Here is a 26,858-nt window from a genome sequence, read left to right on the forward strand (position 1 = left end):
AACCACGTACACCCAGGGGATAGGACTGCCCGGGTCACATGGACCCCGTCCTGGGCACTCTGATCTGCCGCCGGCGCCGGGGATCGAACCGTGATCACCAGATGGGGATATCCCAAAAATCTGGCATGGATACGGCCCGCCAGGACAGGTTTGGGCACCCCTGCACTATACGATCACGGCGAGCTACTTGGGCTCAATAACATATAGTGACATGGAGAATTTATAATTCGAAACACTCAGGGAACTCCAGTGATAGGCTGAATGTGTTCATTGCTTCCTCATTCCTTATACAAAGGCTTTGTCTCCTCAGTGGTTGATAGGCTGAAACCGTTTCCTGGTTGCCTGCTTGTGAACTGCCAGAAGTCAAAGATCACACATACACTTGTTGGCCTGTGATGGGACACCAATGCAGAGAAACACACCTGGCGCAGATCTTCTATTCTGTCTATTAGACCTGCATCTCCCCTGTACCTCCTCAAGCCATCTGTATGTGAAGCAAGAAAAAGTTAAGGAGCGGTCCATCTATACTTTTATAGGGAGGATGCTGCCGTGAGCTCCTCCCAGCTAATCACACAAACAGCAGTAAAGCAAGATAACTATACAGTTAGGGGGGACTGCATGGTTAGGTTTTTGAGGAATTATTGAAACTGACCTCAGTGACCCATGATCAGAGCTGTGGCTAATGACTGCGCACCCAATTATGATGAAGCAAGCACCATGGCTCGTAGGGGCCCCACAACACGCTTTTCTTAGCTCATTGAATTAAAGTATAAACCTCTGCCATGTATGAGTGGTAAAGGCTTGTTAATTTGGTTGCTTTTCCAATTCACGTCTGACAACAAGATGAAGGAACATTGGGGCATCAGAAGCTTTGGAAAGTAGCCACCAACCTCAGAGAAAGAGAGAAAGAGGGAAAAGGCAGTATGAGGTGTGGAGAAAACAGCAGCAGGTACAAGGAGCTCAAATGAGATTAATGGCGCCTAAATAGAGCACATAAAGGAACAGTTACAAATCTAAGAAAAGGGAAAGAAAGACTAGGAAAAAAACACGGAAAGAGCCTGTAGATAAAATTCTCTTCCTGGGACAGCAGGCTAAGAGAAATTACACAGGGAGCAGTTAAGCTTGTAACACGGGGAGAATAGAAAAGAAAATGCAGTTTTATGAAGTGTGTTTGCCTAATCCAGCAAGCACTTTTATTTTATTTTTCTATTTGCTTCTTTTATTGGTAAAGTAAGTTTCAAGTGCATGAATGGTATGACTGAGAGAGCCAGGGTATAATAATTTGAAGTGTTTGCACCATGGCTAATGTAGGACGAGAGTTATAGCAAAGATATGAAAGGGGTAGCGATAATAAATATGTGAAAGGGCAATAGTGACACCAAAATAAGCCACCTATTTATAAAACTGACATGGAAGAAATTCTAAAGGTTAACTTCTGAAATTGTAGCCGATGTTAAAAAGTTTCTCGTTGTTGGCAGGATTCGAACCTGCGCGGGGAGACCCCAATGGATTTCTAGTCCATCGCCTTAACCACTCGGCCACAACAACTGACTGTAAGTTTTGTGCAAATAATCTGTATGAAAGTTTTCAAGGTGTCCCACAGCAAATTCCTGGTATTCTGCAATGCACTTTTTTAAAATAATGTATTTTTCAGCAGGCACATTCTCTCCTAAAAACAAAAATTGCATGAGTATATCTCTAGTTTGGAAAAGGATAGGCTTTCATGCATACTCTCATGTGGCACTCAAGTTTTTGGGACCCTATTGCACTCTGTTTTCGTGCTGCTTTTAGTCTATGGCCCATATTACAGAAGTCTACCATCTTTGAGTATTTGAGGCTCCTTTGTAAGTGCTTTATCTTTTTTACTTGAAGAGCTATATAATAAAGGGGTCAGGGAAAGGTTGCATTTATGGAAGATAAAAGAAGGCACACTTGTCTCACCAAATGCCGTAGAGATACCTGATGTTTTACTCATGTTATCCTTAGTTTGTTTTTGTTAGACCTTGCATTCTTAAGGTGGCCTCAACCCTACCTTATTGCTTTTCACCTACGCATTTTGCTGTATCTTTTTGTTGGCCTTAGGACTCTGATCACTTTATTGCTACTAATCAGTGCTGAAGTGAACGTGCTTCTTCCCTAATCATGTGTGTAATTGGAGTATACCTGACTGACAGATTTCATTGACTTGAAAGCCCCTTGTAAAGTGGTATACCATATACCCAGGAACTGATTGTGCCGCCCAAAAAAGTATCATTTCAAACCTGTCTCAAGCCTGCTACTGCAGTGCCTGTGCTGCAGTGTACTGCCACTTCGACTTGCCATTTAAAACTACTTGCCAAGCCCTAAACTCCAATTTTATTACATATAATTAACCAAAAGGTAGGCCCTAGGTAGTCCTAGGGGCATCATGCTATGTAAGTAAAAGGTAAGACATGTACTGTGGTAGTTTGCATGTCCTGGTAGTACAAAACAGTCTATTACATTTTTCACTACTGTGAGTTCTGCCCCTCTCGTAGGTTAGCATTGGGTATTCCCTTATACTTTTTGGGGGGTAATTCCATATCAGAGAGGAGAAGCTTTATTTATTTATTGATAAATCCTATTTACTGGTGAGGTTGGATTTAACTTTACTACTTTATAAATGCCATTTTTAGAGAGTGAGCATTTCTCTGCACTTACTGCTCTATTTGCCTGAAAACCTGTCTCCAATTGACGTCTGGATTGGGCTTCGAGACAGCTACATTTGTGCATTCCCTCTAGACAGCCACATACAGGTCACTCAACTGCAACTGCATTCATCTGCATTCTGATTGGCATGGGGGAGAGCTCCATTCCCCCACCGCAAATAGGTTCAAGAACGATAATTTATGTCAGTAGGTACAATATAGCTACATCTTATAATCATGTGTGTTAAAATAATTTGTCGTTAGATCGTTTAAATATTTTAAAGGATCTGTTTTTAATAGACATTTTACAAAAACAACTGGTACATTTGGTAATTCTGTAAAAGAAAAACCCAACTGCCATGACATTGCCAAACACAATACCGTGACTCGGATTCGAACCGAGGTTGCTGCGGCCACAACGCAGAGTACTAACCACTATACGATCACGGCGAGCTACTTGGGCTCAATAACATACAGTGACATGGAGAATTTATAATTCGGTACACTCAGGGAACTCCTGTGATAGGCTGAATGTGTTAATTGCTTCCTCATTCCTTATACAAAGGCTTTGTCTCCTCAGTGATTGATAGGCTGAAACTGTTTCCTGGCCGCCTGCTTGTGAACTGCCAGGAGTCAAAGATCACACATACACTTGTGGGCCTGTGATGGGACACCAATGCAGAGAAACACACCTGGCGCAGATCTTCTATACTGTCTAGTAGACCTGCATCTCCCCTGTACCTCCTCAAGCCATCTGTATGTGAAGCAAGAAAGAGTTAAGGAGCGGTCCATCTACACTTTTATAGGGAGGATGCTGCCATGAGCTCCTCCCAGCTAATCACACAAACAGCAGTAAAGCAAGATAACTACACAGTTAGGGGGGACTGCATGGTTAGGTTTTTGAGGAATTATTGAAACTGACCTCAGTGACCCATGATCAGAGCTGTGGCTAATGACTGCGTGCCTAATTATGATGAAGCAAGCACCATGGCTCGTAGGGGCCCCACAACACGCTTTTCTTAGCTCAATTAAAGTATAAACCTCTGCCATATATGAGTGGTAAAGGCTTGTTAATTTGGTTACTTTTCCAATTCACGTCTGACAACAAGATGAAGGAACATTGGGGCATCAGAAGCTTTGGAAAGTAGCCACCAACCTCAGAGAAAGAGAGAAAGAGGGAAAAGGCAGTATGAGGTGTGGAGAAAACAGCAGCAGGTACAAGGAGCTCAAATGAGATTAATGGCGCCTAAATAGAGCACGTAAAGGAACAGTTACAAATCTAAGAAAAAGGAAAGAAAGACTAGGAAAAAAACACGGAAAGAGCCTGTAGATAAAATTCTCTTCCTGGGACAGCAGGCTAAGAGAAATTACACAGGGAGCAGTTAAGCTTGTAACACGGGGAGAATAGAAAAGAAAATGCAGTTTTATGAAGTGTGTTGCCTAATCCAGCAAGCACTTTTGTTTTATTTTTCTATTTGCTTCTTTTATTGGTAAAGTAAGTTTCAAGTGCATGAATGGTATGACTGAGAGAGCCAGGGTATAATAATTTGAAGTGTTTGCACCAGCGCTAATGTAGGACGAGAGTTATAGCAAAGATATGAAAGGGGTAGCGATAATAAATATGTGAATGGGCAATAGTGACACCAAAATAAGCCACCTATTTATAAAACTGACATGGAAGAAATTCTAAAGGTTAGCTTCTGAAAGTGTAGCCGATGTTAAAAAGTTTCTCGTTGTTGGCAGGATTCGAACCTGCGCGGGGGGACCCCAATGGATTTCTAGTCCATCGCCTTAACCCCTCGGCCACAACAACTGACTGCAAGTTTTGTGCAAATAATCTGTATGAAAGTTTTCAAGGTGTCCCACAGAAAATTCCTGATGTCCTGCAATGCACTTTTTAAAAATAATGTTTTTTTCAGCAGGCACATTCTCTCCTAAAAACAAAAATAAGGCTACATCTTATAATCATGTGTGTTTAAATAATTTGTCGTTAGATCGTTTAAATATTTTAAAGGATCTGTTTTTAATAGACATTTTACAAAAACAACTGGTACATTTGGTAATTCTGTAAAAGAAAAATCCAACTGCCGTGACATTGCCAACCACAATGCCGTGACTCGGATTCGAACCGAGGTTGCTGCAGCCACAACGCAGAGTACTAACCACTATACGATCACGGCGAGCTACTTGGGCTCAATAACATACAGTGACATAGAGAATTTATAATTCGAAACACTCAGGGAACTCCAGTGATAGGCTGAATGTGTTCATTGCTTCCTCATTCCTTATACAAAGGCTTTGTCTCCTCAGTGGTTGATAGGCTGAAACCGTTTCCTGGTTGCCTGCTTGTGAACTGCCAGAAGTCAAAGATCACACATACACTTGTTGGCCTGTGATGGGACACCAATGCAGAGAAACACACCTGGCGCAGATCTTCTATTCTGTCTATTAGGCCTGCATCTCCCCTGTACCTCCTCAAGCCATCTGTATGTGAAGCAAGAAAAAGTTAAGGAGCGGTCCATCTATACTTTTATAGGGAGGATGCTGCCGTGAGCTCCTCCCAGCTAATCACACAAACAGCAGTAAAGCAAGATAACTACACAGTTAGGGGGGACTGCATGGTTAGGTTTTTGAGGAATTATTGAAACTGACCTCAGTGACCCATGATCAGAGCTGTGGCTAATGACTGCGCGCCCAATTATGATGAAGCAAGCACCATGGCTCGTAGGGGCCCCACAACACGCTTTTCTTAGCTCATTGAATTAAAGTATAAACCTCTGCCATGTATGAGTGGTAAAGGCTTGTTAATTTGGTTGCTTTTCCAATTCACGTCTGACAACAAGATGAAGGAACATTGGGGCATCAGAAGCTTTGGAAAGTAGCCACCAACCTCAGAGAAAGAGAGAAAGAGGGAAAAGGCAGTATGAGGTGTGGAGAAAACAGCAGCAGGTACAAGGAGCTCAAATGAGATTAATGGCGCCTAAATAGAGCACATAAAGGAACAGTTACGAATCTAAGAAAAGGGAAAGAAAGACTAGGAAAAAAACATGGAAAGAGCCTGTAGATAAAATTCTCTTCCTGGGACAGCAGGCTAAGAGAAATTACACAGGGAGCAGTTAAGCTTATAACACGGGGAGAATAGAAAAGAAAATGCAGTTTTATGAAGTGTGTTTGCCTAATCCAGCAAGCACTTTTGTTTTATTTTTCTATTTGCTTCTTTTATTGGTAAAGTAAGTTTCAAGTGCATGAATGGTATGACTGAGAGAGCCAGGGTATAATAATTTGAAGTGTTTGCACCAGCGCTAATGTAGGACGAGAGTTATAGCAAAGATATGAAAGGGGTAGCGATAATAAATATGTGAAAGGGCAATAGTGACACCAAAATAAGCCACCTATTTATAAAACTGACATGGAAGAAATTCTAAAGGTTAACTTCTGAAATTGTAGCCGATGTTAAAAAGTTTCTCGTTGTTGGCAGGATTCGAACCTGCGCGGGGAGACCCCAATGGATTTATAGTCCAACTCGGCCACAACAACTGACTGTAAGTTTAGTGCAAATAATCTGTATGAAAGTTTTCAAGGTGTCCCACAGCAAATTCCTGGTATTCTGCAATGCACTTTTTTAAAATAATGTATTTTTCAGCAGGCACATTCTCTCCTAAAAACAAAAATTGCACGAGTATATCTCTAGGTTGGAAAAGGATAGGTTTTCATGCATACTCTCATGTGGCACTCAAGTTTTTGGGACCCTATTGCACTCTGTTTTCGTGCTGCTTTTAGTCTATGGCCCATATTACAGAAGTCTACCATCTTTGAGTATTTGAGGCTCCTTTGTAAGTGCTTTATCTTTTTTACTTGAAGAGCTATATAATAAAGGGGTCAGGGAAAGATTGCATTTATGGAAGATAAAAGAAGGCACACTTGTCTCACCAAATGCCGTAGAGAAACCTGATGTTTTACTCATGTTATCCTTAGTTTGTTTTTGTTAGACCTTGCATTCTTAAGGTGGCCTCAACCCTACCTTATTGCTTTTCACCTACGCATTTTGCTGTATCTTTTTGTTGGCCTTAGGACTCTGATCACTTTATTGCTACTAATCAGTGCTGAAGTGAACGTGCTTCTTCCCAAATCATGTGTGTAATTGGAGTATACCTGACTGACAGATTTCATTGACTTGAAAGCCCCTTGTAAAGTGGTATACCATATACCCAGGAACTGATTGTGCCGCCCAAAAAAGTATCATTTCAAACCTGTCTCAAGCCTGCTACTGCAGTGCCTGTGCTGCAGTGTACTGCCACTTCGACTTGCCATTTAAAACTACTTGCCAAGCCTTAAACTCCAATTTTATTACATATAATTAACCAAAAGGTAGGCCCTAGGTAGTCCTAGGGGCATCATGCTATGTAAGTAAAAGGTAAGACATGTACTGTGGTAGTTTGCATGTCCTGGTAGTACAAAACAGTCTATTACATTTTTCACTACTGTGAGGTCTGCCCCTCTCGTAGGTTAGCATTGGGTATTCCCTTATACTTTTTGGGGGGTAATTCCATATCAGAGAGGAGAAGCTTTATTTATTTATTGATAAAACCTATTTACTGGTGAGGTTGGATTTAACTTTACTACTTTATAAATGCCATTTTTAGAGAGTGAGCATTTCTCTGCACTTACTGCTCTATTTGCCTGAAAACCTGTCTCCAATTGACGTCTGGATTGGGCTGCGAGACAGCTACATTTGTGCATTCCCTCTAGACAGCCACAATACAGGTCACTCAACTGCAACTGCATTCATCTGCATTCTGATTGGCATGGGGGAGAGCTCCATTCCCCCACCGCAAATAGGTTCAAGAACGATAATTTATGTCAGTAGGTACAATATAGCTACATCTTATAATCATGTGTGTTAAAATAATTTGTCGTTAGATCGTTTAAATATTTTAAAGGATCTGTTTTTAATAGACATTTTACAAAAACAACTGGTACATTTTGTAATTCTGTAAAAGAAAAACCCAACTGCAGTGACATTGCCAACCACAATGCCGTGCCTCGGATCCGAACCGAGGTTGCTGCGGCCACAACGCAGAGTACTAACCGCTATACGATCACGGCGAGCTACTTGGGCTCAATAACATACAGTGACATGGAGAATTTATAATTCGGTACACTTAGGGAATTCCTGTGATAGGCTGAATGTGTTAATTGCTTCCTCATTCCTTATACAAAGGCTTTGTCTCCTCAGTGGTTGATAGGCTGAAACTGTTTCCTGGCCGCCTGCTTGTGAACTGCCAGGAGTCAAAGATCACACATACACTTGTGGGCCTGTGATGGGATACCAATGCAGAGAAACACACCTGGCGCAGATCTTCTATACTGTCTAGTAGACCTGCATCTCCCCTGTACCTCCTCAAGCCATCTGTATGTGAAGCAAGAAAGAGTTAAGGAGCGGTCCATCTACACTTTTATAGGGAGGATGCGGCCGTGAGCTCCTCCCAGCTAATCACACAAACAGCAGTAAAGCAAGATAACTACACAGTTAGGGGGGACTGCATGGTTAGGTTTTTGAGGAATTATTGAAACTGACCTCAGTGACCCATGATCAGAGCTGTGGCTAATGACTGCATGCCTAATTATGATGAAGCAAGCACCATGGCTCGTAGGGGCCCCACAACACGCTTTTCTTAGCTCAATTAAAGTATAAACCTCTGCCATATATGAGTGGTAAAGGCTTGTTAATTTGGTTGCTTTTCCAATTCACGTCTGACAACAAGATGAAGGAACATTGGGGCATCAGAAGCTTTGGAAAGTAGCCACCAACCTCAGAGAAAGAGAGAAAGAGGGAAAAGGCAGTATGAGGTGTGGAGAAAACAGCAGCAGGTACAAGGAGCTTGTGAGAAGTTGGTCCTTATTGTTATTCTTTGGGCAACTGCTGTCAGTTTTTAAATGACCCACCTGTTTACAGGGATAACAATAAGGTTTCTTCTGGTTGTTGGAAGGATTCTGGGACCCACCCCCCTCAGAGGAGTTTTGGGGCCCTGATGTGGTTTGATCTGTAGATTTATTCCCACTCTTCTCTTGAGGCTTGGTTGATTCCTTTTTCTGGTCACCACCTTGGTTCTTGGGCCTAATCCTGGTTCTGACCCATTTGTCTGCCCTCTTACCCAATTCTTGGTGAGAGGTCAGATCAGAGTCTACCAGGTGCTGGTGTAATAACTGGTTCTGACAATTATTTAAGACTTGCTCTCTCATAATAAGATTATACAATCCTGTGAAGTCAGTAACCTTGCTACCCAGTAGCCAGCCTTCCAAAGCCTTAGTGGCACAATCAACAAAGTCAGACCAGTCCTGAGACTGAGTTTTCTGGGTGTCTCTGAACAGCAACCTGTACTGCTCAGTGGTTAAGCCAAACCCATCAACCAGTGCATTTTTCAGGACCTGGTAATCATTAGCATCCTCCACTCTTGTAGTGAGGAGCTTATCTCTACCTTTACCATCAAAGGAGAGCCACAGTATAGCTGCCCACTGACTCTGGGGAATGCACTGCACAGTGCAGGCCCTCTCCAAAGCAGCCATCCATTTCTGGATGTCATCCCCTTGTTTAAAGGGGGGCACTATCTTAGTCAGGTGTTTAGTATCTAAACCCTTCTCTCTATCTCTTGGGAGATTGCTGCCACCAGTGGGAGCTAACCCACTCATCTGCTGCTCTCTAGCAAATGCAAGCTTTTCCTTGGCCAGGGCAAGTTCTTCCCTTTCAATCCTCAGTTTAGCTTGTCTCATCCTTGCTTCATGCTCTCTTCTCTGAGGGGAAGTCAATCTCCTCTGGGGAGAGTTCCTTCTCCCCTGAGAAGAGGCATTAGAGTGCAGAGATCTAATGGAGTCCCTAGATGGAGATCTATCTCTCCTAACTCCAAGGTTAGGCCTCATTAGGGTCAGTACTGGGGGTCCCCCAGATCCTTCCCCAAGTAGGTCTAAGTTGGCCCTAGTTAGCCTTCTGACTACCTCAAGACCTTTGTCTACCTCATCCCCAGAGAGTTCCTCTTGATCCTCCTCCTCAACTGCAGTAGCAATGTTGGGGAGATCTGGATCCCCAGAGGTTCCCTCTAAGGCTGGCATGTTCTCATGTAACTGAGAAAGCTTTCTGGCATCATATGTCTCTAAGAGACCTATCAGAAAGGGAATGGTGGGGTTAGACCCCTGCTTCAGTTTTCTGGAGACACAGATTTGTCTCATCTCCTGGAAACTGAGAGCTGCATATCTTGAAGTGACCTGTGGAGGGTCAACACTGACCAGGGGAGTCTCAGTAGATTCTCCCTGGGTAGACATGCTTTTCTAGTGAGGTGTAAGTGGTGCACTTACCTACACTATATGTTTGCCTACTGATCCCTTGCTAGAGTTGTAGTTTAGGGTGTGCTAGGCCCTAGGAGCTACAACAGCTGGTTCAGTAGAACTCAGAGTATTCTAAGCTAAGTTATATGTACCTTTAGTACTTATGTGATCTTTCACAAGATATTCTTAGGGCATGTGTGGTAAAACAACAGCAAGCTCAAATCCCAACCGCTGCTCACCAATGTGAGAAGTTGGCCTGATGTGCAGTGCTCACTATTCTAGTGATCACTATATATCAGTCCAAACAACCCTTATTGATGATTGGTTGTAAGTCAACCTTATAGACCAGCTATCCTAGTAGCATGGATACGAGCAGTCTAAGGCTAAGACTCTAGAGGGCGTGTTAAGCCAGCTGTTTTACCATCACATTACCCCTTGAACACCCAGTGAAAGGACACCACACAAGTGTTATGAAAATAAACAGTGTATTTATTAGAATCACAACAACCCTGTACTCTTTATGAGGACAGGGTGCTAGGCACACAACAAAACTCTTACGAAAATACTTAAGTTAGCACAGTATACACAAATGCCCGAGGGGCACGAAAAACCATATACTCTAAAAGTGGAATGCGAAATTACTAGCAGGTAAGTACAGTACTAATAGGCTTTGGAATCGCTAGGACTTGACTAGGGAATCGTTAGATTACTTCTAGGAGGCCTAGGGGACTCGGGTGCAGAGTGTGCACTCTCACGCGGGATGCGGGACAAAGTCTATGGAAGCTAGTAACGCTAAAGTTAGTGTTCACGGGCGAACCCGACCTGGTAGGAAGAAAACGACAGTGGATCCTGACACTAGGATAGTGAGGCTATGCTGGGACACCGAAGTGCCGAAGTTACCTAGCCCAGGGGCTGCAGCTGCATAGGTCTGAAAAGACGTCGGGAATCTCGTTGCCGGACCAGGAGCCTGGAAGAAGGAAGTTGCTGGCAGGCGACCAGTGAAGAAAAGTTCGATGGATCCAAGCCTGGATCAAGGAAGAAGAAAACCTGAAAGCAGAGGGGACCAAGTTCTTGTATCACTAGCCAGTGATTAAGTGGGCACCAGGATGGCACCGGGCGAAGTCACCTCGACTAGGTGAGTGGGCGACGCTGGCTCTGCAGATCTCACGGACCAGGAGGTGTTGTCGGCGACCAGGATGGAGAGGCGAGCTGTCCCACGATGGATGAAGCTGTCGGCATCGAAGTTACCCAGGATTGGGCAACAAGCCTTGGCTAATTCAAGCCCATGCGGTGGACTAAAAATGGCGTCTTGAGTGGACCAGGAGGGTCCGGAGTGCTCCTCTTCTGGAAGGGAGCAAGGGCCAGTCTGGAGCAACCAGACTAGCAGCAGTGATGTCATCGGGCGTCGTTCAGGAGGCCACAAGCCAGCGGGCTAGTAGCCAAACAACGCGGTGAGCAGCAAAAAGCAGAAGGGCCCCACGCCGATCGTGGAGATGCTGGGGGGCTACTCTTCGGTGCTGGAGCTGCTCAGGGTCGGGGCTTCTCGGACCCCAAAGCACTCATCAGGAAATTACTCGGCGGGCTTGCTGTGCAGAAGTCATGCAGTCTTGAAGATGGCCGGTCCCTCGAGGTCTCGTCACACCCACGAATCTCAGCGTGACTGATGATGTAGGTAGAGGTCAGAGGTGCCAGGGAAGCCGGTTCTCGTCGAGCTGGGCAGTCTTGATCCGGAGGAGAGACTTGCAGCAGACCGCAGTGTTCTTAAGATGGTGCCTGCGGATGCAGGGTGACTACTCCTTAGTCACAAGGGAGAAATCTTAGGAAGAAGTCTTGAGTTCCTTTCGTGGAAAGTAGTTTCAGGATTCAAAGATGATCTGATTTGGAAGGGGGCCAGTCCCTACCTTTATCCTGTAAAAAGGGGCTGGCACGCGACTAAGTCCTGCCCTAGGGGTGGGACTAGGAGGGGGGTGGTTACACCCACTTCCTTGGCGGGCTTTTCCCCAGCACAGGGTCTGGAGTGACCCTGGAACTGGTTCCAGCCAGCCTATGCACAGTGAGCACCGGGGTGCCACGTGCAGTCACCTTCCTCTAAAGCCCTGCCTACCTACAATACACAAAACCCTGTCTGGGACGGTGCTGGCACCGCCCCTGGCAGGAAACCCTTTGTCCTTATCTCCTGCTCTGGGAGGACTCCCAGCAGCAGGAGGGCAGACTTGTGTCTCGGTGGCAGCATCCATTTTGTGGAGCTGAGGCTCTGTTTGACTTTAACCGGGGTTAGGGGTTACATACATGTCGTGTCCCTCTAGAAGGGTGGAATGCTAACCCCGTCGCCAGAATTGGCGAGGGGTTAGTATTCCAATTCGTATGACACCTTACTCGACATGTTTTGATAAAGCAATACCAGAGTTGGCATATAACCGCGAGGATTATAATGCACTTAAGAGTATATGGTATGCGATATCATGGAAACGGCTAAGGGATAGATCCCGAAAGCCGCAGACAGGCTCAGCTCATGCCAGAGCACCATCTCACACGATTCCAAGCACTCTGCCTTCAGGATTGTTAAGGCCTGCCATAGGAGTGACTGATAGGAGATCTGTGTGTCCATTTTAGGGTTAGATATAGGTATACTATATCTAAAGCAAAGGGTGATTACACCACCTTGCCCCAGCTGTCAAGCAGCCAGTTGTGTCAGATTTGGATGGCCAGCCAGGGGTGGCATAATACATGCTGCAGCCCCTGGTAGGCCCTGGGTACACCTATGCCCTGGGTACCTAAGGTACACTGTACAGGGACTGATAAGGTGACTCAGTATCCAATTTAGATATGTACCTAAGGTACATGGAATCCATTTTACAGAGAGAGCAGTAGGCCTGGGGCCCTGAATAGCAGGGTCCCAGGTCAACTAAGTCAGAAAACCAGCAAAACACCAGGCAAAAAGTTGGGGGCAACCATAGTCAGGGATCTACCTTCCTACATAACCCCCCCCCCAAACGAAAGGAGATAAGGCTAGCCTTGCCAGGTAAGCCTATATTGCCTGAGTGGCCATATAAGGAAGTACCCGCACTGTCATGGTTACCCCCTATCTCATGGTCCACTAAGTAATCCCTCACCCTAAGGGTGTCTGAGGGTCTCCACCATAGGGAATCTCTACCTGTGGTGTGTTTTGGCAAAGTAAAAGGCTGGTGCTGAAATGGAGTACTGAAGTGAGGCTCCACTAATTTTGGGCTCAGCTTCCTCCAATCATTTTCCACCATAGAGGCCTTTCTTTCCAAGACTGAGTTGTTTTGGGCTCTCAGGGTCAACCTCTGGCTACCTACAGCTGGAGGTTGGGTCCCTCTGTTTGGCTTACTGGAGGGACAGGTCAGGTTTGGGTCCCTCAGGTCCCAGGTTTGGCTGTGCCCAACAGTGTCCATCTGTGGGAGGTCCCTAACTAAATTTAAGGGGGATCCCTCAGGAGTTGGTTTTATTTTCACTTGGCTAGGACTACTAGCTTCAGTGCCCTTAATCTGCTGATTGGGGAATTCTTTTGGACAGGGGGCCCTTTGGGGTCCACCACTGGCCTCCCTGACCTCTACAGCCCTGGGCTGACTGAGGCAGGGTAGAGAGGGGCAGGTTACCTGCTCCAGACTGGGTCCCATCTTGGAAGGGTCCACTGACATCAGGGGTTCTGCCAGGCTAGGCCTGACTACCTCTGTGGCAGTTTCTTCACAAGGGGTCAGATCAGTTCCCTGAGGAGGCTGATCTTTTCCTAAAGTCTGGTGGGAGGGAGATTTCTCTTCCTCCTCAATGCTCTCTGTCTGAGTTGAGTGATCCATAGTTTCAGGCTTCACAACACTATCATCTGTCTGAGTTTGAGCTGTGGCCATCACAACTCTCCCGACCTTTTCAGGAGGGGGCTCAGTTTGGGTGTGGGCTGTTACCATGACAGCCTTGACAACCTGTTCTGGGAAGGAAGTTGTCTGAGATTGGGTTGTGACTGGCACAACCCTCCTGACCTGTTCAGGGAGGACATCTTGGACTGGGGCTGTGGCTATCACTGCCCCACTAACCTTACCATGGGTATTTACCATTTTAGAATGGGTTTCTTGCTCAACTTCAGCCCAGGCTGAGAGCTCTAAATCATTCCCCAGTAGGCAATCTACAGGCAAGTTTGGTGACACTGCCACTCTCTTGTGGCCAGTGACACCTCCCCAGCTGAGATTGACCACTGCCATGGGATGATCTCTCTGTACTCCATCAATATTGGTCACCTGGTATGTGGCACCAGGTAAAAGTTGCCTTGAGGGGACTAGACTCTCAGTCACCATAGTGATGCTAGCCCCTGTATCTCTATAGGCCTCAACTTTTATACCATTGATGAGGGGCTCCTGTCTGTACTTGCCCAAAGTGTTGGGACAAGTTGTGAAGTTGGCAAACCCCATGCCAGTCTCACAGACAAGAGTATCTAAGTCAGGGGACCTGGTTAGGCCAGGAACTCCCAAAGTAAATGCACCCAAATTCTTGGGGGCACTCCCACCACCTGGGGGATTACTACTAGTAGTAACAGGAGGTTTGGGAATGTTACTTGGGGGTATGTTTTCCTTATTGTTATTCTTTGGGCAACTGCTGTCAGTTTTTAAATGACCCACCTGTTTACAGGGATAACAATAAGGTTTCTTCTGGTTGTTGGAAGGATTCTGGGACCCACCCCCCTCAGAGGATTTTTGGGGCCCTGATGTGGTTTGATCTGTAGATTTATTCCCACCCTTCTCTTGAGGCTTGGTTGATTCCTTTTTCTGGTCACCACCTTGGTTCTTGGGCCTAATCCTGGTTCTGACCCATTTGTCTGCCCTCTTACCCAATTCTTGTGGAGAGGTCAGATCAGAGTCTACCAGGTGCTGGTGTAATAACTGGTTCTGACAATTATTTAAGACTTGCTCTCTCATAATAGGATTATACAATCCTGTGAAGTCAGTAACCTTGCTACCCAGTAGCCAGCCTTCCAAAGCCTTAGTGGCACAATCAACAAAGTCAGGCCAGTCCTGAGACTGAGTTTTCTGGGTGTCTCTGAACAGCAACCTGTACTGCTCAGTGGTTAAGCCAAACCCATCAACCAGTGCATTTTCAGGACCTGGTAATCATTAGCATCCTCCACTCTTGTAGTGAGGAGCTTATCTCTACCTTTACCATCAAAGGAGAGCCACAGTATAGCTGCCCACTGACTCTGGGGAATGCACTGCACAGTGCAGGCCCTCTCCAAAGCAGCCATCCATTTCTGGATGTCATCCCCTTGTTTAAAGGGGGGCACTATCTTAGTCAGGTGTTTAGTATCTAAACCCTTCTCTCTATCTCTTGGGAGATTGCTGCCACCAGTGGGAGCTAACCCACTCATCTGCTGCTCTCTAGCAAATGCAAGCTTTTCCTTGGCCAGGGCAAGTTCTTCCCTTTCAATCCTCAGTTTAGCTTGTCTCATCCTTGCGTCATGCTCTCTTCTCTGAGGGGAAGTCAATCTCCTCTGGGGAGAGTTCCTTCTCCCCTGAGAAGAGGCATTAGAGTGCAGAGATCTAATGGAGTCCCTAGAAGGAGATCTATCTCTCCTAACTCCAAGGTTAGGCCTCATTAGGGTCAGTACTGGGGGTCCCCCAGATCCTTCCCCAAGTAGGTCTAAGTTGGCCCTAGTTAGCCTTCTGACTACCTCAAGACCTTTGTCTACCTCATCCCCAGAGAGTTCCTCTTGATCCTCCTCCTCAACTGCAGTAGCAATGTTGGGGAGATCTGGATCCCCAGAGGTTCCCTCTAAGGCTGGCATGTTCTCATGTAACTGAGAAAGCTTTCTGGCATCATATGTCTCTAAGAGACCTATCAGAAAGGGAATGGTGGGGTTAGACCCCTGCTTCAGTTTTCTGGAGACACAGATTTGTCTCATCTCCTGGAAACTGAGAGCTGCATATCTTGAAGTGACCTGTGGAGGGTCAACACTGACCAGGGGAGTCTCAGTAGATTCTCCCTGGGTAGACATGCTTTTCTAGTGAGGTGTAAGTGGTGCACTTACCTACACTATATGTTTGCCTACTGATCCCTTGCTAGAGTTGTAGTTTAGGGTGTGCTAGGCCCTAGGAGCTACAACAGCTGGTTCAGTAGAACTCAGAGTATTCTAAGCTAAGTTATATGTACCTTTAGTACTTATGTGATCTTTCACAAGATATTCTTAGGGCATGTGTGGTAAAACAACAGCAAGCTCAAATCCCAACCGCTGCTCACCAATGTGAGAAGTTGGCCTGATGTGCAGTGCTCACTATTCTAGTGATCACTATATATCAGTCCAAACAACCCTTATTGATGATTGGTTGTAAGTCAACCTTATAGACCAGCTATCCTAGTAGCATGGATACGAGCAGTCTAAGGCTAAGACTCTAGAGGGCGTGTTAAGCCAGCTGTTTTACCATCACATTACCCCTTGAACACCCAGTGAAAGGACACCACACAAGTGTTATGAAAATAAACAGTGTATTTATTAGAATCACAACAACCCTGTACTCTTTATGAGGACAGGGTGCTAGGCACACAACAAAACTCTTACGAAAATACTTAAGTTAGCACAGTATACACAAATGCCCGAGGGGCACGAAAAACCATATACTCTAAAAGTGGAATGCGAAATTACTAGCAGGTAAGTACAGTACTAATAGGCTTTGGAATCGCTAGGTCTTGACTAGGGAATCGTTAGATTACTTCTAGGAGGCCTAGGGGACTCGGGTGCAGAGTGTGCACTCTCACGCGGGATGCGGGACAAAGTCTATGGAAGCAAGTAACGCTAAAGTTAGTGTTCACGGGCGAACCCGACCTGGTAGGAAGAAAACGACAGTGGATCCTGACCCTAGGATAGTGAGGCTATGCTGGGACACTGAAGTGCCGAAGTTACCTAGCCCAGGGGCTGCAGCTGCATAGGTCTGAAAAGACGTCGGGAATCTCGTTGCCGGACCAGGAGCCTGGAAGAAGGAAGTTGCTGGCAGGCGACCAGTGAAGAAAAGTTCGATGGATCCAAGCCTGGATCAAGGAAGAAGAAAACCTGAAAGCAGAGGGGACCAAGTTCTTGAATCACTAGCCAGTGATTAAGTGGGCACCAGGATGGCACCGGGCGAAGTCACCTCGACTAGGTGAGTGGGCGACGCTGGCTCTGCAGATCTCACGGACCAGGAGGCGTTGTCGGTGACCAGGATGGAGAGGCGAGCTGTCCCACGATGGATGAAGCTGTCGGCGTCGAAGTTACCCAGGATTGGGCAACAAGCCTTGGCTAATTCAAGCCCACGCGGTGGACTAAAAATGGCGTCTTGAGTGGACCAGGAGGGTCCGGAGTGCTCCTCTTCTGGAAGGGAGCAAGGGCCAGTCTGGAGCAACCAGACTAGCAGCAGTGATGTCGTCGGGCGTCGTTCAGGTGGCCACAAGCCAGCGGGCTAGTAGCCAAACAACGCGGTGAGCAGCAAAAAGCAGAAGGGCCCCACGCCGATCGTGGAGATGCTGGGGGGCTACTCTTCGGTGCTGGAGCTGCTCAGGGTCGGGGCTTCTCGGACCCCAAAGCACTCACCAGGAAATTACTCGGCGGGCTTGCTGTGCAGAAGTCGTGCAGTCTTGAAGATGGCCGGTCCCTCGAGGTCTCGTCACACCCACGAATCTCAGCGTGACTGATGATGTAGGTAGAGGTCAGAGGTGCCAGGGAAGCCGTTTCTCGTCGAGCTGGGCAGTCTTGATCCGGAGGAGAGACTTGCAGCAGACCGCAGTGTTCTTAAGATGGTGCCTGCGGATGCAGGGTGACTACTCCTTAGTCACAAGGGAGAAATCTTAGGAAGAAGTCTTGAGTTCCTTTCGTGGAAAGTAGTTTCAGGATTCAAAGATGATCTGATTTGGAAGGGGGCCAGTTCCTACCTTTATCCTGTAAAAAGGGGCTGGCACGCGACTAAGTCCTGCCCTAGGGGTGGGACTAGGAGGGGGGTGGTTACACCCACTTCCTTGGCGGGCTTTTCCCCAGCACAGGGTCTGGAGTGACCCTGGAACTGGTTCCAGCCAGCCTATGCACAGTGAGCACCGGGGTGCCACGTGCAGTCACCTTCCTCTAAAGCCCTGCCTACCTACAATACACAAAACCCTGTCTGGGACGGTGCTGGCACCGCCCCTGGCAGGAAACCCTTTGTCCTTATCTCCTGCTCTGGGAGGACTCCCAGCAGCAGGAGGGCAGACTTGTGTCTCGGTGGCAGCATCCATTTTGTGGAGCTGAGGCTCTGTTTGACTTTAACCGGGGTTAGGGGTTACATACATGTCGTGTCCCTCTAGAAGGGTGGAATGCTAACCCCGTCGCCAGAATTGGCGAGGGGTTAGTATTCCAATTCGTATGACACCTTACTCGACATGTTTTAATAAAGCGATACCAGAGTTGGCATATAACCGCGAGGATTATAATGCACTTAAGAGTATATGGTATGCGATATCATGGAAACGGCTAAGGGATAGATCCCGAAAGCCGCAGACAGGCTCAGCTCATGCCAGAGCACCATCTCACACGATTCCAAGCACTCTGCCTTCAGGATTGTTAAGGCCTGCCATAGGAGTGACTGATAGGAGATCTGTGTGTCCATTTTAGGGTTAGATATAGGTATACTATATCTAAAGCAAAGGGTGATTACACCACCTTGCCCCAGCTGTCAAGCAGCCAGTTGTGTCAGATTTGGATGGCCAGCCAGGGGTGGCATAATACATGCTGCAGTCCCTGGTAGGCCCTGGGTACACCTATGCCCTGGGTACCTAAGGTACACTGTACAGGGACTGATAAGGTGACTCAGTATCCAATTTAGATATGTACCTAAGGTACATGGAATCCATTTTACAGAGAGAGCAGTAGGCCTGGGGCCCTGAATAGCAGGGTCCCAGGTCAACTAAGTCATAAAACCAGCAAAACACCAGGCAAAAAGTTGGGGGCAACCATAGTCAGGGATCTACCTTCCTACAGAGCTCAAATGAGATTAATGGCGCCTAAATAGAGCACGTAAAGGAACAGTTACAAATCTAAGAAAAAGGAAAGAAAGACTAGGAAAAAAACACGGAAAGAGCCTGTAGATAAAATTCTCTTCCTGGGACAGCAGGCTAAGAGAAATTACACAGGGAGCAGTTAAGCTTGTAACACGGGGAGAATAGAAAAGAAAATGCAGTTTTATGAAGTGTGTTGCCTAATCCAGCAAGCACTTTTGTTTTATTTTTCTATTTGCTTCTTTTATTGGTAAAGTAAGTTTCAAGTGCATGAATGGTATGACTGAGAGAGCCAGGGTATAATAATTTGAAGTGTTTGCACCAGCGCTAATGTAGGACGAGAGTTATAGCAAAGATATGAAAGGGGTAGCGATAATGAATATGTGAAAGGGCAATAGTGACACCAAAATAAGCCACCTATTTATAAAACTGACATGGAAGAAATTCTAAAGGTTAGCTTCTGAAATTGTAGCCTATGTTAAAAAGTTTCTCGTTGTTGGCAGGATTCGAACCTGCGTGGGGAGACCCCAATGGATTTCTAGTCCATCCCCTTAACCACTCGGCCACAACAACTGACTGTAAGTTTTGTGCAAATAATCTGCATGAAAGTTTTCAAGGTGTGCCACAGCAAATTCCTGATATCCTGCAATGCACTTTTTAAAAATAATGTTTTTTTCAGCAGGCACATTCTCTCCTAAAAACAAAAATAAGGCTACATCTTATAATCATGTGTGTTTAAATAATTTGTCGTAAGATCGTTTAAATATTTTAAAGGATCTGTGTTTAATAGACATTTTACAAAAACAACTGGTACATTTGGTAATTCTGTAAAAGAAAAACCCAACTGCCGTGACATTGCCAACCACAATGCCGTGACTCGGATTCGAACCGAGGTTGCTGCGGCCACAACGCAGAGTACTAACCACTATACGATCACGGCAAGCTACTTGGGCTCAATAACATACAGTGACATGGAGAATTTATAATTCGGAACACTCAGGGAACTCCTGTGATAGGCTGAATGTGTTCATTGCTTCCTCATTGCTTATACAAAGGCTTTGTCTCCTCAGTGGTTGATAGGCTGAAACCATTTCCTGGCCGCCTGCTTGTGAACTGCCAGAAGTCAAAGATCACACATACACTTGTGGGCCTGTGATGGGACACCAATGCAGAGAAACACACCTGGCGCAGATCTTCTATTCTGTCTATTAGACCTGCATCTCCCCTGTACCTCCTCAAGCCATCTGTATGTGAAGCAAGAAAAAATTAAGGAGCGGTCCATCTATACTTTTATAGGGAGGATGCTGCCGTGAGCTCCTCCCAGCTAATCACACAAACAGCAGTAGAGCAAGATAACTATACAGTTAGGGGGGACTGCATGGTTAGGTTTTTGAGGAATTATTGAAACTGACCTCAGTGACCCATGATCAGAGCTGTGGCTAATGACTGCGCGCCCAATTATGATGAAGCAAGCACCATGGCTCGTAGGGGCCCCACAACACGCTTTTCTTAGCTCATTGAATTAAAGTATAAACCTCTGCCATCTATGAGTGGTAAAGGCTTGTTAATTTGGTTGCTTTTCCAATTCACGTCTGACAACAAGATGAAGGAACATTGGGGCATCAGAAGCTTTGGAAAGTAGCCACCAACCTCAGAGAAAGAGAGAAAGAGGGAAAAGGCAGTATGAGGTGTGGAGAAAACAGCAGCAGGTACAAGGAGCTCAAATGAGATTAATGGCGCCTAAATAGAGCACATAAAGGAACAGTTACAAATCCAAGAAAAGGGAAAGAAAGACTAGGAAAAAAACACGGAAAGAGCCTGTAGATAAAATTCTCTTCCTGGGACAGCAGGCTAAGAGAAATTACACAGGGAGCAGTTAAGCTTGTAACACGGGGAGAATAGAAAAGAAAATGCAGTTTTATGAAGTGTGTTTGCCTAATCCAGCAAGCACTTTTATTTTATTTTTCTATTTGCTTCTTTTATTGGTAAAGTAAGTTTCAAGTGCATGAATGGTATGACTGAGAGAGCCAGGGTATAATAATTTGAAGTGTTTGCACCAGCGCTAATGTAGGACGAGAGTTATAGCAAAGATATGAAAGGGGTAGCGATAATAAATATGTGAAAGGGCAATAGTGACACCAAAATAAGCCACCTATTTATAAAACTGACATGGAAGAAATTCTAAAGGTTAACTTCTGAAATTGTAGCCGAGGTTAAAAAGTTTCTCGTTGTTGGCAGGATTCAAACCTGCGCGGGGAGACCACAATGGATTTCTAGTCCATCCCCTTAACCACTCGGCCACAACAACTGACTGTAAGTTTTGTGCAAATAATCTGCATGAAAGTTTTCAAGGTGTGCCACAGCAAATTCCTGATATCCTGCAATGCACTTTTTAAAAATAATGTTTTTTTCAGCAGGCACATTCTCTCCTAAAAACAAAAATAAGGCTACATCTTATAATCATGTGTGTTTAAATAATTTGTCGTAAGATCGTTTAAATATTTTAAAGGATCTGTGTTTAATAGACATTTTACAAAAACAACTGGTACATTTGGTAATTCTGTAAAAGAAAAACCCAACTGCCGTGACATTGCCAACCACAATGCCGTGACTCGGATTCGAACCGAGGTTGCTGCGGCCACAACGCAGAGTACTAACCACTATACGATCACGGCAAGCTACTTGGGCTCAATAACATACAGTGACATGGAGAATTTATAATTCGGAACACTCAGGGAACTCCTGTGATAGGCTGAATGTGTTCATTGCTTCCTCATTGCTTATACAAAGGCTTTGTCTCCTCAGTGGTTGATAGGCTGAAACCATTTCCTGGCCGCCTGCTTGTGAACTGCCAGAAGTCAAAGATCACACATACACTTGTGGGCCTGTGATGGGACACCAATGCAGAGAAACACACCTGGCGCAGATCTTCTATTCTGTCTATTAGACCTGCATCTCCCCTGTACCTCCTCAAGCCATCTGTATGTGAAGCAAGAAAAAATTAAGGAGCGGTCCATCTATACTTTTATAGGGAGGATGCTGCCGTGAGCTCCTCCCAGCTAATCACACAAACAGCAGTAGAGCAAGATAACTATACAGTTAGGGGGGACTGCATGGTTAGGTTTTTGAGGAATTATTGAAACTGACCTCAGTGACCCATGATCAGAGCTGTGGCTAATGACTGCGCGCCCAATTATGATGAAGCAAGCACCATGGCTCGTAGGGGCCCCACAACACGCTTTTCTTAGCTCATTGAATTAAAGTATAAACCTCTGCCATCTATGAGTGGTAAAGGCTTGTTAATTTGGTTGCTTTTCCAATTCACGTCTGACAACAAGATGAAGGAACATTGGGGCATCAGAAGCTTTGGAAAGTAGCCACCAACCTCAGAGAAAGAGAGAAAGAGGGAAAAGGCAGTATGAGGTGTGGAGAAAACAGCAGCAGGTACAAGGAGCTCAAATGAGATTAATGGCGCCTAAATAGAGCACATAAAGGAACAGTTACAAATCCAAGAAAAGGGAAAGAAAGACTAGGAAAAAAACACGGAAAGAGCCTGTAGATAAAATTCTCTTCCTGGGACAGCAGGCTAAGAGAAATTACACAGGGAGCAGTTAAGCTTGTAACACGGGGAGAATAGAAAAGAAAATGCAGTTTTATGAAGTGTGTTTGCCTAATCCAGCAAGCACTTTTATTTTATTTTTCTATTTGCTTCTTTTATTGGTAAAGTAAGTTTCAAGTGCATGAATGGTATGACTGAGAGAGCCAGGGTATAATAATTTGAAGTGTTTGCACCAGCGCTAATGTAGGACGAGAGTTATAGCAAAGATATGAAAGGGGTAGCGATAATAAATATGTGAAAGGGCAATAGTGACACCAAAATAAGCCACCTATTTATAAAACTGACATGGAAGAAATTCTAAAGGTTAACTTCTGAAATTGTAGCCGAGGTTAAAAAAGTTTCTCGTTTGGGGGGGGGCTGCTGCTCAGAAGTGGCCCTGCTTCTTGGTGGACGCTGAGGCCGGCCGCGTCCTGACCGGGCCGTTGGGTTGCTTCGCGACGGACCTACCGAGACCTGCCTCGGGGCCGGACACTGTCCTCCCTTGCCCTCCGTCATTGTCCACCCTTCTGGGGGGGGCTGCGGCTCGGAGGCGACCCTGTTCCTTGGCGGTCGCAGGAGCCGGCCGCGTCCTGACCGAGTCATTGAACCGCTTTTGAGGCTGCTCCGCTGTGACCTGCCCCGGGGCCGAACGTTGTCCTCCCTTGCCCTCCATAGACCTTGGCGGGAGCGGTAGTGGCTCGGCGCCTCCCTCCATCGGAAGTTTTTCTTTTTGCTTTTTGGCCCTCCGCAGCCATGACCAGGGGAGGTGGTGGCCCCGCCAAGCAAGTGACTATCGACAAATTCACCGGGCCCGGTGGGGGCGCTGGCTCGTCCGGGGGTGCTCCGCCTGGAGGGGGGCCGGACAATGCGGCCCTTATGGCGGCCATAACTCACTCGAGGGACATGCTCGACGCCAAGATCGGGGCAGTGGGCGCAGATGTCACCCTGTTGCGCCAAGACCTGAGGAACGCAGTGGCGCGCATTACAGAAACCGAATCCAGGGTAACGGTAGTGGAGGAAGATGTGACTACCCTTAAAAAGAGAATGGCGGCGATGGAATCAGCGCAGCGAATCACGGCGCTCCGGGTGGAGGATGCAGAAGGGCGGGCGCGCCGCAACAACCTTCGCTTTGTTGGCTTTCCGGAGCGCTGTGAGAAGGGCAACATGGAGCTCTTCCTCACTCAGTGGCTGGAATCGTGGATGCCCCCAGGGACGCTGTCCACTTGCTTCGTCATCGAGAGAGCTCACCGCGCCCTGACGCAAAGGCCACCTGAGGGCGAGCGACCTCGGGCGGTGATCGCCAGACTACTAAATTATCATGACAGAGATGCTGTGTTGAAGGAAGCTAGAAACAGGGAAGCCCTCCTCTATGAAAACCATAAGATAATGATTTTCCCTGACTATACCAAAATGGTGCAACAGCAGCGTCATTCCTTCATGGCCGCCAAGGCGAAATTGAGGGGGCTTAAGCTCCAATATTCCCTGTTGTATCCGGCACGCCTGAGGGTGATATTTCAATCGCGGACATTGTTTTTTGATACGCCGGAAGACCTCTTCAAATGGACAGATGGAACGGTGCAGGTTAGGCCGAACTCGCAGCCGGGGCTCAATCCGGGCTCTCCAGGGGGCTCACCACAGGCTCGGCAAAACCAGGCGTCGAGGAGGAGGGGCCGAACCAAGCGATCCAGATCGCGCAGACGTGCGGCCTCGGTTGATGGCACACAGACCAGTGGCAGGACCGAAGACTCCGAACAATCTGGGACAGACCACTGAAACATTCCAAGGCCCTGCCTTTCCATTTCTACTGTCACGGCTGTGACCTCTGATTGGACTCATCGAGTCGTCTGGGCCTTGATGTCTGCCCGGCACTGTTGCCGCCGTGGGGCAGTACCTTGTCTGTCCTCTAATTGAGAATGGGGCTGTGGGGTGGGGGGTCGGGGACTACGTGATGGTGGCTACCACTCTCCCTCTAGAGAGAGGGACTCTGTGGGAGGGGGAGTAAGCTTCATGTTCCAGTTGGGAATGTTGGGATCCATTGGTATGGGTGGGCCCGGGCCCTATGTTCTGGTCTCGGGACCACCCATGCCGCGACAGGTACTTCAAGGTTCTTTGAGGTATAGGGTTGGGGGTGGCGGGATGAGGGCGGTCGGGGTTGGGGCCGCTGAGTTGGGGACAGGGACTGTTTGGGGTTGCGGGACCGTGGGGTTGGGGACTGTTGTCCTTGGGATTGACAGGGCTATGCATGTGTGGGTTGCTACGATGTTCCATATGATGTGTGGTGGGTGGCGCGGGAGTGGAGGGCTCGGGTGTTGGTTCTTACCGGATCATGGCTGACCAGGCTCGTAGACTTCCTATGGATACTATAAGAGTGATTACGTGGAATGTCAGGGGGCTTTTAGATAAAATCAAACGTGGGGCTGTGTTACGCTGGGGGAAAAATGAGGCTGCAGATGTCCTTCTTCTTCAAGAAACACACATGATGGGTACAAAGGCCCTCGGCCTACAGAGGTTTGGATATCAACAAGTCTTCCACGCCGGGTTCTCCAGGGGGTCCAGGGGAGTCGCCATATTGCTTCACCGCAGGGTGGCCTATATCCACGAGAAGCAGTGGGTGGATCCTCAGGGTCGTTACCTGTTTATTAAAGGCAAGGTGGGTGCGGAGTCGGTGGTGTTTGGCAGTGTTTACGCCCCCCCCCCACTCCAATGGGCCTTAGCTGAGAGACTGTTTGCTGTATGGGAGGACATCTCAGGACCTTTGGCTGTGATTGGGGGAGATTGGAATGATGTGCTGAATGTAAGCGTGGATCGCCAGAGGCGTCTTGGGGAATCTGAGCTCCCGCCCCCCTCCCCTTCGCCCTCCAGACTGCGTGCTATGAGTGAGGGGTTGGGCTGGGTTGATGTGTGGCGGCATATGCACCCCACGGCCCGGGACTATACTTATGTCTCGGCTGTACACGGCTCCTTTTCGAGGCTCGACTGTGTGTTTGTGCCCCGGGACTATTTGAGCAGGGTGAAGGACGCAGACATCTTACCGAGAGGCCTGTCCGACCACTCCCCCGTCTCGATTAGACTGGAACTCCTCCGGAAAAAACAGCCGTTTCGATGGAGGATGTCCTCGTGGCATCTCCTTCAGCCGCCATATGCTAATCATTTACGTGAAACGATTGACCATTTCTGGCGGGAAAATCTGGTGGAGGGTGCTGATGTGGGGATGGTGTGGGAGGCCATGAAGCCTACTGTACGGGGAGCAGATATTGCATGGTGCTCGGCGGCCCGTCGGAAGCGTCGAGAGCAAGTTGCGGAGGCGGCTGTACGGGTAACGGCTCTGGAGCAAAAAAGTCGTGAGGGTGGTGATGCCGTCGGGCTGCGCCTGCTGCTACAAGCGCAACAAACCTACGGGTCCCTCCTGATGGATGAGGCCAAGCAGGCGTGGCTGGCCACCAGAAGTAGGATATATCAATGGGGGGACAAGTCCTGCTCCATGCTGCATAGATTGTGCCAACAACACTTCCAACCCCTTCTACTGCCCGGTCTCATGAATGATGGTGGGGAGGTTATAACCGATCCACATGAATTGGCTGCGAGTTTTGCCGTGTACTACTCCGCCCAGTATGCCCCGCGTGACCAGTTATCGGATGGCGACTTGGCCCGCTTCCTTGAGGAACTGCCGCCTGTGCCGATATCTGACGAGGCTAGGACGGCCCTGGATGCTCCCCTCACGGCGGAGGAGTTGGGAGATGCTTTAGGGCAACTGAACACTGGCAAGGCCCCCGGCCCAAATGGCTATCCTAGCGAATTTTTTAAGAAATACCATGTTCAGCTTGGATCTTATTATCGCCGGGCGCTGGAGGCGGCGCGTACCGGAGGGGTGTTGCCCCCAGATTGGCGGCATGCCGAAATAGTAGTCTTCCTGAAGCCGGGCAGACCCCCGGACAGTCATGACTCCTATAGGCCCATCTCCTTGATCAATGTGGAGGCCAAGATTTTGGCCAAGGCCCTGGCGAACCGCCTGGTACCTCTTATCACCGACCTGGTCCATCCTGATCAGGCAGGTTTCATGCCACGCAGGGCGACGCGACATAACATCCGTCGCGCTCAGGCGGCGATTGACGCGGCCGAGAATCTGGGGGACCAGGCGGCGCTGTTGCTGGCCGACATTAACAAGGCCTTTGACTCTGTCAGTTGGTCGTACCTGTTTGCCTTGTTGCGCGGCCTTAACATGGGCCCGGTCTTTCTGTCATACGTCCGGCTCCTCTACACCGACCTCACGGCCT

The 26,858-nt window shown here is 47.4% G+C and overlaps 7 non-coding genes across 7 annotated transcripts; all 7 read right to left on the reverse strand.

Moving 5' to 3' along the window:
• Window positions 1-1,466: 1,466 nt before the first annotated feature.
• Window positions 1,467-1,548, reverse strand: TRNAS-AGA (transfer RNA serine (anticodon AGA)). Its single transcript has one exon. It is a non-coding gene; the product is annotated as a tRNA-Ser (tRNA).
• Window positions 1,549-3,044: 1,496 nt separating this feature from the next.
• Window positions 3,045-3,116, reverse strand: TRNAH-GUG (transfer RNA histidin (anticodon GUG)). Its single transcript has one exon. It is a non-coding gene; the product is annotated as a tRNA-His (tRNA).
• Window positions 3,117-4,397: 1,281 nt separating this feature from the next.
• TRNAS-AGA (transfer RNA serine (anticodon AGA)) lies at window positions 4,398-4,479 on the reverse strand. Its single transcript has one exon. It is a non-coding gene; the product is annotated as a tRNA-Ser (tRNA).
• A 295-nt stretch (window positions 4,480-4,774) lies between these two features.
• Window positions 4,775-4,846, reverse strand: TRNAH-GUG (transfer RNA histidin (anticodon GUG)). The gene has a single exon. It is a non-coding gene; the product is annotated as a tRNA-His (tRNA).
• Window positions 4,847-19,477: 14,631 nt separating this feature from the next.
• Window positions 19,478-19,559, reverse strand: TRNAS-AGA (transfer RNA serine (anticodon AGA)). The gene has a single exon. It is a non-coding gene; the product is annotated as a tRNA-Ser (tRNA).
• Window positions 19,560-19,854: 295 nt separating this feature from the next.
• Window positions 19,855-19,926, reverse strand: TRNAH-GUG (transfer RNA histidin (anticodon GUG)). The gene has a single exon. It is a non-coding gene; the product is annotated as a tRNA-His (tRNA).
• A 1,663-nt stretch (window positions 19,927-21,589) lies between these two features.
• On the reverse strand, window positions 21,590-21,661 carry TRNAH-GUG (transfer RNA histidin (anticodon GUG)). The gene has a single exon. It is a non-coding gene; the product is annotated as a tRNA-His (tRNA).
• Window positions 21,662-26,858: the final 5,197 nt, after the last annotated feature.

This window comes from Lissotriton helveticus, chromosome 12, assembly GCF_964261635.1.
Source record: "Lissotriton helveticus chromosome 12, aLisHel1.1, whole genome shotgun sequence".
Classification (NCBI taxonomy): Eukaryota; Metazoa; Chordata; class Amphibia; order Caudata; family Salamandridae; genus Lissotriton; species Lissotriton helveticus.